We start from the raw sequence: 9,815 nt of genomic DNA, 5'->3' as shown, positions 1-9,815 counted from the left end.
CATCCACCCCCGAGGCCCTGCCACCGAGAAGTTTTCCAACCACCTCAGTGACTTCGACCCCAGAGATAGGGGAGCCCACCTCAGAGTCCCCAGACCCTGCTTCCTCAAAGGAAGGCGTGTCGGTGGAATTGAGGAGGTCTTCGAAGTATTCTCCCCACCGATTCACGACGTCCTGAGTCAAGGTCAACAGCACCCCATCTCCACTATACACAGTGTTAATGGTGCACTGCTTTCCTCTCCTGAGACGCCGGATGGTGGACCAGAATTTCCTCGAAGCCGTCCGGAAGTCGTTTTCCATGGCCTCACCGAACTCCTCCCATGTCCGAGTTTTTGCCTCAGCGACCGCCGAAGCCGCATTCCGTTTGGCCAGCCGGTAACTGTCAGCAGCCTCCGGAGTCCCACAGGCCAAAAAGGCCCAAAAGGACTCCTTCTTCAGCTTGACGGCATCCCTTACCGCTGGTGTCCACCAGCGGGTTCGAGGATTGCCGCCACAACAGGCACCAACCACCTTACGGCCACAGCTCCGATTGGCCGCCTCAACAATGGAAGCGCGGAACATGGTCCACTCGGACTCAATGTCCCCCGCCTCCCCTGGGACAAGGGAGAAGTTCTGCCGGAGGTGTGTGTTGAAACTCTTTCTGACAGGGGATTCTGACAGACTTTCCCAGCAGACCCTCACAATACGTTTGGGTCTGCCTGGTCGGACCAGCATCTTACCCCGCCATCGGAGCCAACACACCACCAGGTGATGATCAGTTCCGCCCCTCTCTTAACCCGAGTGTCCAACACATACGGCCGCAAATCCGATGACACGACTACAAAGTCGATCATTGAAATGCGGCCTAGGGTGTCCTGGTGCCAAGTGCACATATGGACACCCTTGTGCTTAAACATGGTGTTCGTTATGGTCAGTCCGTGGCAAGTCCAATAACAAAACACCGCTCTGGTTTTGATCGGGGGGCTGTTCCAATCACGCCCCTCCAGGTCTCACTGTCATTACCCACGTGAGCGTTGAAGTCCCCCAGCAGAACGAGGGAGTCCCCAGTGGGAGCGCTCTCCAGCACACCCTCCAAGGACTCCAGAAAGGGTGGGTACTCTGATCTGCTGTTCGGTGCATAAGCACAAACAACAGTCAGGACCCGTCCCCAAGGCGGAGGGAGGCTACCCTCTCATTCACCGGGGTAAACCCCAACGTACAGGCACCTAGCAGGGGGGCAATGAGTATGCCCACACCTGCTCTGCGCCTCTCACCGTGGGCAACACCAGAGTGGAAGAGGGTCCAGCCCCTCTCGAGAGGATTGGTACCAGTACCCAAGCCATGTGTGGAGGCGAGTCCGACAATATCTAGTCGGAACTTCTCAGCCTCGCACACCAGCTCGGGCTCCTTCCCTGTCAGAGAGGTGACATTCCATGTCCCCAGAGCTAGCTTCAGTAGCCGGGGATTGGACCGCCAAGGCCCCCGCCTTTGGCTGCCACCCAACTCACTGCGCACCCGACCCCTTTGGCTCCTTCCACTGGTGGTGAGCCCATGGGAAGGAGGACCCACGTTGCCTTTTCGGGGTGTGCCCGGCCGGGCCCCACCAGACGCTCGCCTTTGAGCCCCACCTCCAGGCCTAGCTCCAGAGGGGGATACCCTCCGTGAGTCATCACCTTATCGTGGTGGAGGGGTTTGCGTGTCCCAATGAGCCTAGGAGCTATGTTGTCCGGGGCTTCATGCCCCTGGTAGGGCCACCCATGGCAAACAGGTCCTAGGTGAGGGACCAGACAAAGCATGGCTCAAATGACCCCAATGATGAACACAAACATTGGAATTTTTTCTTTATATGTAAATTTTAATCTACAGAGATGTGAATTTAATGATTTTTGTTTATCAACTTTTTTTTCTCATGTAAACAAATCCGGTTCTCAGATTGCACATGGAGCAATAGATGCTTATAAACACTGTAATTACTGTAATTAAATGTTTTTATAATATATACAGTACATATTCTTAAAAGAAAAATGCAGCTTCAAGCTGTTTATTGCCACTCACAGTTGAAGTTGAGTGAGAAACTAAACATAAAACAGAGAATGCTACACTTTGTGTGTTAAGCCAAACCACAAAACTTTGTTTTTGGGACGTTCGCTAGCTTAATGCTAACACACGATGCAGACAGGCTAAGGAAACTAGCATCAATGTTGCAGTAATTATCAGCTTTTAAACAACTAACATTTGAACATAAACGATAGCAACACATGCAATCAGAACATAAACCACAGGCATAAATTCTTTATGCTCTGCAATTTTTAAAAATTATATTACAGCATAGTCCCTCTGTTGGATAAGGCAGAAAAATTATGATGCACACACACTGTTTAATTATTTACATTTTATCAAATTATGGATGTTTATGCTTTTTATACAATATTTTTCTACCATAAAATGCTTGCCAAACATACTTGGGTGTCAGTGTGATTAAATATTATTATGCAACTTTTCCCATCATGTATGTGGAGTAAACATTGTATACGTTTGTACATGTATGATTTCTGTTGTCACGTTATGTGGATCTTGGAGTGGGGAAACACCGTCTGCACCTGCCTCCCCCTTTTGCCTCTTTTATCTGAATCTCTGCATCCTGCTGTACCAAAATATCACCCTGCTGCATGTGCGTGTGTGAATGTGCAACACACGCACACACACACGCACACGCACACACCCCAGCACACACGCGCACACACAGTTGAAAGTAAATGTCAAATTGGTGAAAAAATGTCAGCAGGCTTTGTCATTTCAATCTGAGCGCATGCTTGAGACTTTTTTTTGTTTGTGCTGTGACATTTCACTACACACAAACAGCTGTGTTGTTTTGTGCAAACATCAGTTTTGTTTTGTTTTTTACAGTTTTTCTCCATAGGTTTGGCACATTTCTTGAAACTGAGATGACATTTTCAAAACTGCAAGCTTATTTGACCAAACAGACTTACATTTGTGCACAACCAGTTCATTAGCAAAAGCACATATCTATCCCAAAACTGCTCACACATGCTTCACTCCAAGTTCCTTTTCCAAACAAAGAGTTGGTACTGTTACAACTGCAAAGATCCTTCTCAATTGCTTTGGCTCATCTGCATTTACTTAGTTATTTTGCCAAAAATAACTTGGATGATTTTGCACAACTCCTTGGATCATCTGTAAAAGGTCATATCTCTCCCAAAACAGCTCACCTATGTGTCAAAATCAAATTTCTATGTCATACAAGTAGACAGTGCCCCCAAAATGCATCGTCCCTTTGGCATTCTGTGAGCACCACAAGTCCAAATCATTAGATGTTTTGTCACAACAGCAGAGGTGCCGCTAACAAAATACAATTATATATAAAACTGAGGGGAAAAAATTATTTTACAAGAGCAGTTTATTAAACTGAGTCAATTTGGTCCCACTCAAAATAGAGTCAAATTAATCAAAATAGAGTCAAATTTACTCTACAGAATTTACTGACTCACTATCGTCACCTACCCCCTCTTGGCCGTCCATACGCTCTGTTTGGCCAAAGGTTTTCATCCACGTCGCAGTGGAAATTTTACCTTGCAATGCAGGGAGGAAAAATGGCGTGAATGTCTCAATCGTACTCTACACTGATCCCCTGTGGTATGCTTGACTAATTTTGACAATTGAACAGATGATTTTGCATATTATGACTTACACACTGAAATCCTGCTGACATGTTTTGGAGAGGACAGCCATTAATTAGACTGAAAAACAACTAATCCACTTTGATCAGCAAGATCTATCCATTTGGAAAATGTGCTAAATGTGGGCACATTGTGCTAACTGTAGGCTAAATGTACACAACAATTTGCACAGATCCCCTGATGCAATTGAGACGTACTAAGACGTTGGCAATTTGATGTAAGCAATGAGAAATGGCATTCAGTTGAAACCAATTGTAAGGTAGTTTCGGGATTTACCCATGGTATTTTAAAAATGTCATCTCAGTTTCAAGAAATGTGCCAAACTTTTAGAGAAAAACTGTAATAAATGCATTGTTATGTTTATTTTTTACTTTTTTATTACTATTATTTTAAAGGTGTTTTTTTTACAAGAGAGGAAAAAAAGAACATTTACAAAATATTAATTAAAATGGTTAGTGAGGAAGTTAAAAACAAGCTTTTCGGGATTTTTGTTTGGTTTAAAGTGCTATAATGAGTTGTTGGTCTTTGGTGTGTACAATTGTGTGTGTGGTATCAGTACTCTGCCGCTGCTGTTTAATCACAGCCAAGTGAGAGCAACTGTACTGGCACACCACCGCAAATCTTGTCAACAAGCGGAGAACACATGTGCAAACACACAGCTAGACACACAGTAAAGCAGTAAATGCTTTACGTGTAAGTTGAAACTAAAGAAAAGACATGAGAATTAAAAAAAATAAAGAAGAGTAGTGTTAGTTAACCAATTGGAACTCACACACAACTGCCAGCCACCTTTTTAAGTGCCTCTAAAGAACTCCAAATCAATTTATGATGTTCTTGTCGGCTTTTCTTGACATTTTTGTGATAGATAGATAGATAGATCTCCCATCTTCATCTATGTGGGAGGGTGCTGAGACAGAAGCTGTATCTAAAGGGTATTGTGAACAGTTCCAAATTCCAGTCAGTGTTTCTACAAAACCTTCAGTCTTTTGCCAGAAAGCAAAACATGTCAGGGAAAGCATACTAGAATATCACAACTTTATTTTGAAAGAATTAGAGGCACTTTCGATGTTGTTAATAGTGAATCGACTCTATTTTGAACAGCCACATTTGCAGGTACTGCAAAAGAGGTTAGATAAGGATATTTTCAGCTTTGACCTGTCGTTTCTGGTCTGTGGCCGAGCCACTCAAGGACCTGAAACCACACCTTCCATATCTCGCCTGTGTGCTTAGAAACATTCAACTGTTGGAAAAATAAACCCTCACCCCAGTCTGAGGTCAACCATTCTGCTGTAGGCCACAACTCATGGCAAGACTCTCACACCAACCCGCTTTAGCTCATGATGACACTCCCTAAGCCACACCCCTTAAAGGCACACATCCAACATTACATTTTTACACAATACGGTACAAAAAAAGATTGTTGTAAATTTGCCCAGTGGTGTTCAGCTCATATGTAAATACATTTAAGTTTTGCGTTAACACTTTTATGGTGAACTTGCGCAACCTCCACGTAAAAGGGCTCATTAAGGATGTGTGTGTGTGTGTCACATAGCTGCGACCTCTCACAGCATGGTCTTAAGTCTTCAGAGTTACAGCGCTATTGTGTCCCGACCTCTCCAGTTGCAGCCAGTCAATATTACCAAGCACACATGTGCACACACACTATTAGTCCAGGTGGCTGCTATTGTCCAGTAAGGGGTGACGAAAGAGTGGGGGCCATGGATGACTGCTTGGGAACCAATTGAGGTTCCATTAGTGGCGGGTTGCTTTTACTATTAGCTCTTAAATGCTTTTGCTCGCGCACACACACACACATATATGTCCTTAATTAGCCTTATTTGACACAGAGGTTGCGCAAGTTCACCGTAACAGTAAGTTTACACGTTAAACACTTCTACTGTTGAGAATGTTACAACACGTGTAGTGTAGTGTAGTAGTGCTACTGTGCTAGTTTAGCATACAAAATGTACAGATGAACTCTCCATAGGGTACGCATTATTGAAAAATATCTGATGTTATTCTCCCCCAAAAACATTTTTCAAACCCAATTGTTTTTTGGGAAATTACTTGCAACGTAGTGAGAACGTTTTATATTTAAGACTAAGCCAAATATTACATCTTACATTTTATTATTAGTTACATTAAAAAAAAGAAAATTCCCAACAAAATTATTTTTTCTGAGTGTTTTATTTATTTATTTATTTTGAATTCATCAAGAAAACATTGTAAGATCTTAATTGTGCGGGGGAATATTGTGAAGTGTATTTTTTAATTCATTGTATTAGAAAGTTGAATTTGTAAAAATGTGTTGGTTTTTTTTCCAAGATTTTTTTTAAATTTGCTTTAGTGCATTATTATTTGCATTGCATTAAATAATTTACATTTCATAATTCCATTTGAAAAAATCTAGATTTTCTATGTACTTAAAAAAAATTCTTTATTTTTTCTCAGAAAAAGTTCAATATATAATAATTTTCTTTTATAAAAATCACTGCATTTTACCATATTGTTGTTGCATTAATTGTATTAAAAAAAGTATTTTTCTTTCAAAATGTGTTTCTATTTTTTCCTAGTATTGTATTTTTATAGCACTTTAAAAAAAACTTTACTAAAACCTTTTTTTTTAAATTACTTTTAAATTTAAAAGAAAAACTTTACTTTATAAAAAAATAAAAATAATAATTCCTCAAATTTTTGGGAGGATTAATGTTCGATGAGATAATTTTTCATATATTTATTTATAAGACTGACTATTTTACCAAAATAAATTGACATGATAAATTGTTTAGAAAATGGATGGATGGATGGATGAAAAGCTATATTAAGCCTGCCTGTGCTTTGGGACTCTCCCTTAGAGATAGAGTGAGAAGCATCTGCGGGGGACTCAAAGTCGAGCCTGGCTGGCCTTACAGAATGGCTGCTCGTGAACGCATGCATGTCATTCAGCAACAGTAACACTAAATGATTCAGAGACTTTGGTTCTATTTCTGATAAACAGTACTTTGAGTGATACAAGCATGCAACAAGGCTCGTTAGGAAAGTACTTCAGTGTGTTCTGCAGGCAGTTACAACATCTAGGCATAGAATTAGGGCAGGATAGGCACCGAGCACAGTTTAGCTTGACAAAAGCAAAACACCAAGGGGATATATGATAGCTGTAGCTTCCAAATGCCTTCTCTGGAAGCTCATATCGAACCCAACATTTTCTCTCATAGAGAGGTATAAAATCCAGATAGATGAAGTACCATGCATACGGAAGTACGGAGGGAGGGAGTGCAGGGAGACCCGGAACAGTTCCATGATGGGGTTCTCTAGTACCAAGTCAAGTCCATGAGAGCCCCTATCCAGCCTTTTTTTCCCGATGTCTCCCTACTCCAACACACCTGAATCTAATAACTCATTCACTGCCATTGACGACTATAAACGTCAAAAATTCATTTGAACTATTTCTATTAGTTTAACATTTTTTTCCGCTTTTATTAACAAGAGTATGAAAACCTAGATTTTTTAAATTGTACATCTAGAATAGATATACAATTTGTGATTAATCGTGAGTTAACTAGTGAAGTCATGCGATTAATTACAATTAAAAAATATAATTGCCTGTTGCCCCAAATTTTTAATAATATATGTATTTTTTTATTCATTCACTGCCATTGACGACTATAAACGTCAAAAATTAATTTGAATTATTTATATTAGTTTAACATTTTTTCCCACTTTTGTTAACAAGAGTATGAAAACCTAGATTTTTTTATTGTTCATTTGAACAGATTAATCGTGAGTTAACTAGTGAAGTCATGCGATTAATTACAATTGAAAATTGTAATTGCCTGTCGCCCCTGATTTTTAACAATCTTTGTTTTATTTTATGAATTTATGGCAGTGAATGAGATCAACAGGATTGTATTGAGGCTTTGAAAAGCTTGATGACAAATTGATCATTTCATTCAGGTGTGTTTGAAAAGGGAAACAGGGAAAACAGGCTGGATAGGGACTCTCCCTTGTATTTGAATGTTGCTGGACAGATGTCAAGTTAAAAGTTGTTGATGCTTCACAGGGCTTCTTCAAATGGTCATTCCTCTGTTGGGTGTAAGGTTGGGAGCCACAAAAGAAAGTCAAAAGACTCAGAGTTCTGTCAAAATTCTTCTTATTTTAGGCCTGAAATCATGTTTAACAATGACGTTGAATGACATTAGTACACATTTCCTGAATCCTTGTAATCCTGTGAGTATTCTGTTTTTTTTCAATCTTTTTTGTATTTAATGTACCTTGATGCCACAGGGCATAAATAATGGGTATAGTTTTCACCCCAATAGCCTGCATGGAGTCAAGCCTCGTTTTTAGTCAAAAGGCTCCTTCTCATTTTAAGGTCTGTAATCATGTCCAACAATGCCATAAAAATAAGTTACACATTTTCTTAATCCTTGGACTCTGGTGAATATTTCAGCTGTTGTATTTTCTGTCTATCATGTTCCTTGATGCCACGGCGCTTAAATAAAGGGTATAGTTTAGGTGGAAAATGTGAAAAAAATTGTGTTTTTGAAAGTTTGAATAGCTCCAATTACCTATATATTTGATAAAGATCTTCACAAATGGTCTTAAATTAAAGCTTAGAATGTGCCCTTTAAAATTATACCAAACAAAATATTATCAAGCACGGATAAGTGTCTTGACCATGAGCCAAAACCCACCCTGGTGGTACCGTTACGTCATATTTTGGGCTTTGGCCCAAGGACTACAATGACAAGAAAGGGCTCCGGGTGGTAGAGTGGTTACCGTCACTTGCCTTCGGTGCAGGTTGGCGTGAGTTTGCTTCCCGCCTGTGAGACCATATATGTGTGTGAGTGCACCAAAAAAAATTCAATAATAAAACCTACAATGACAAGCAAAGATTTACATGAGACACAGCACACAATATAGACTTTTGAATGATTGATTGTTGATTAAAGTATATTCCCAAGTAAATTCACCAGAAGTCCCTGTATGAAATATTTGAACACATACAAAGAGAACTAGAAACGTTACAGAGAAAGGTTCCCACACTGAGGAATTAATCAGTATTGATCACATGTAAATTGTATTGATACTGTCAGCCTTTTGTCTGTCTGCACTTTGTGCGTGTGTGTATACGTGTACATGTTTGTGTGCGTTTGCCAACTTACAATGTGTTTCTATTGTTAAACCCATTCAAAGGGCTCATCACAAAAACCTTCATTAACGGTACAGGCGGCATTTTAAGTAACATTTCATTAGCTTAATAGCATAATCACCAAAGGCATTTTTGGAAGATTTGTTTAAAACACAACAAATTAAATTAACAAGATGAATCCAGTTGCCATGATTCAAACTTTGACAATTACCAGGACCTGGATCACCCACAATAATCAACAAATTATTATTATTATTATTGTTGTTATTGTTATTGTTATTGTTATTGTTATTGTACTCACACTGGTTTTTGGAAGGTGCGAATGCTTGCTGGTGGTAGGAGCACACTGGCAGCCACGCTTCCGTCAGCTTGCCCCAGGGCAGCTTTGGCTACTAAAGTAGCTTACCGCCAGCACAGTGTGAATGTGTGATTGCATGAATAATGTATCCATTCCGTTGTAAAGTGTCTTTGAGTGTCTAGAAAAGTGCTATATAAATCCAATTCATTATTATTATTATTATTTTATTTTTTTATTGATATTGCGACAGTATGTTACAAATGATTTAGGCAATTTTTTTATTATGGTAACAATACAATAAAATGAACCCTTAGACTTCATTAAGACTTAATTGCACTTTTGTGTGTGATGGACGTGTGCCTGTGAGGTGAGTCTCTTCACATGAACTGAACCCAATCAAGCGTTGTTTCAGCTTACTCCATGCTAATATTGACAAAGTTTCCAGCTTTTTACACACAAAGCCAAACTTTCTGATGAGCTCAGCAAGCTATTACCTAATATGGTCTAATATTGGTTACATCTTAAGATGCTCACTGAGCTGAAGTCGCATGTGTGCCTGTCGAAAAAACACATAAATAAATACATATATTTCAGGCTAACTAACAGCTCTGGGTTCCACATTGGAGCATGGTGGCTTTTGAGAGACAAACTTAAGTTGAACATAAAATGAGTTTGTGAGTCATGTGAATC

This window comes from Leptonotus elevatus, chromosome 13 (genome assembly GCF_054856555.1).
Source record: "Leptonotus elevatus isolate MCC_2025b chromosome 13, RoL_Lele_1.0, whole genome shotgun sequence".
In the NCBI taxonomy this organism is placed as follows: domain Eukaryota; kingdom Metazoa; phylum Chordata; class Actinopteri; order Syngnathiformes; family Syngnathidae; genus Leptonotus; species Leptonotus elevatus.
This window is presented reverse-complemented; position numbering follows the sequence as displayed.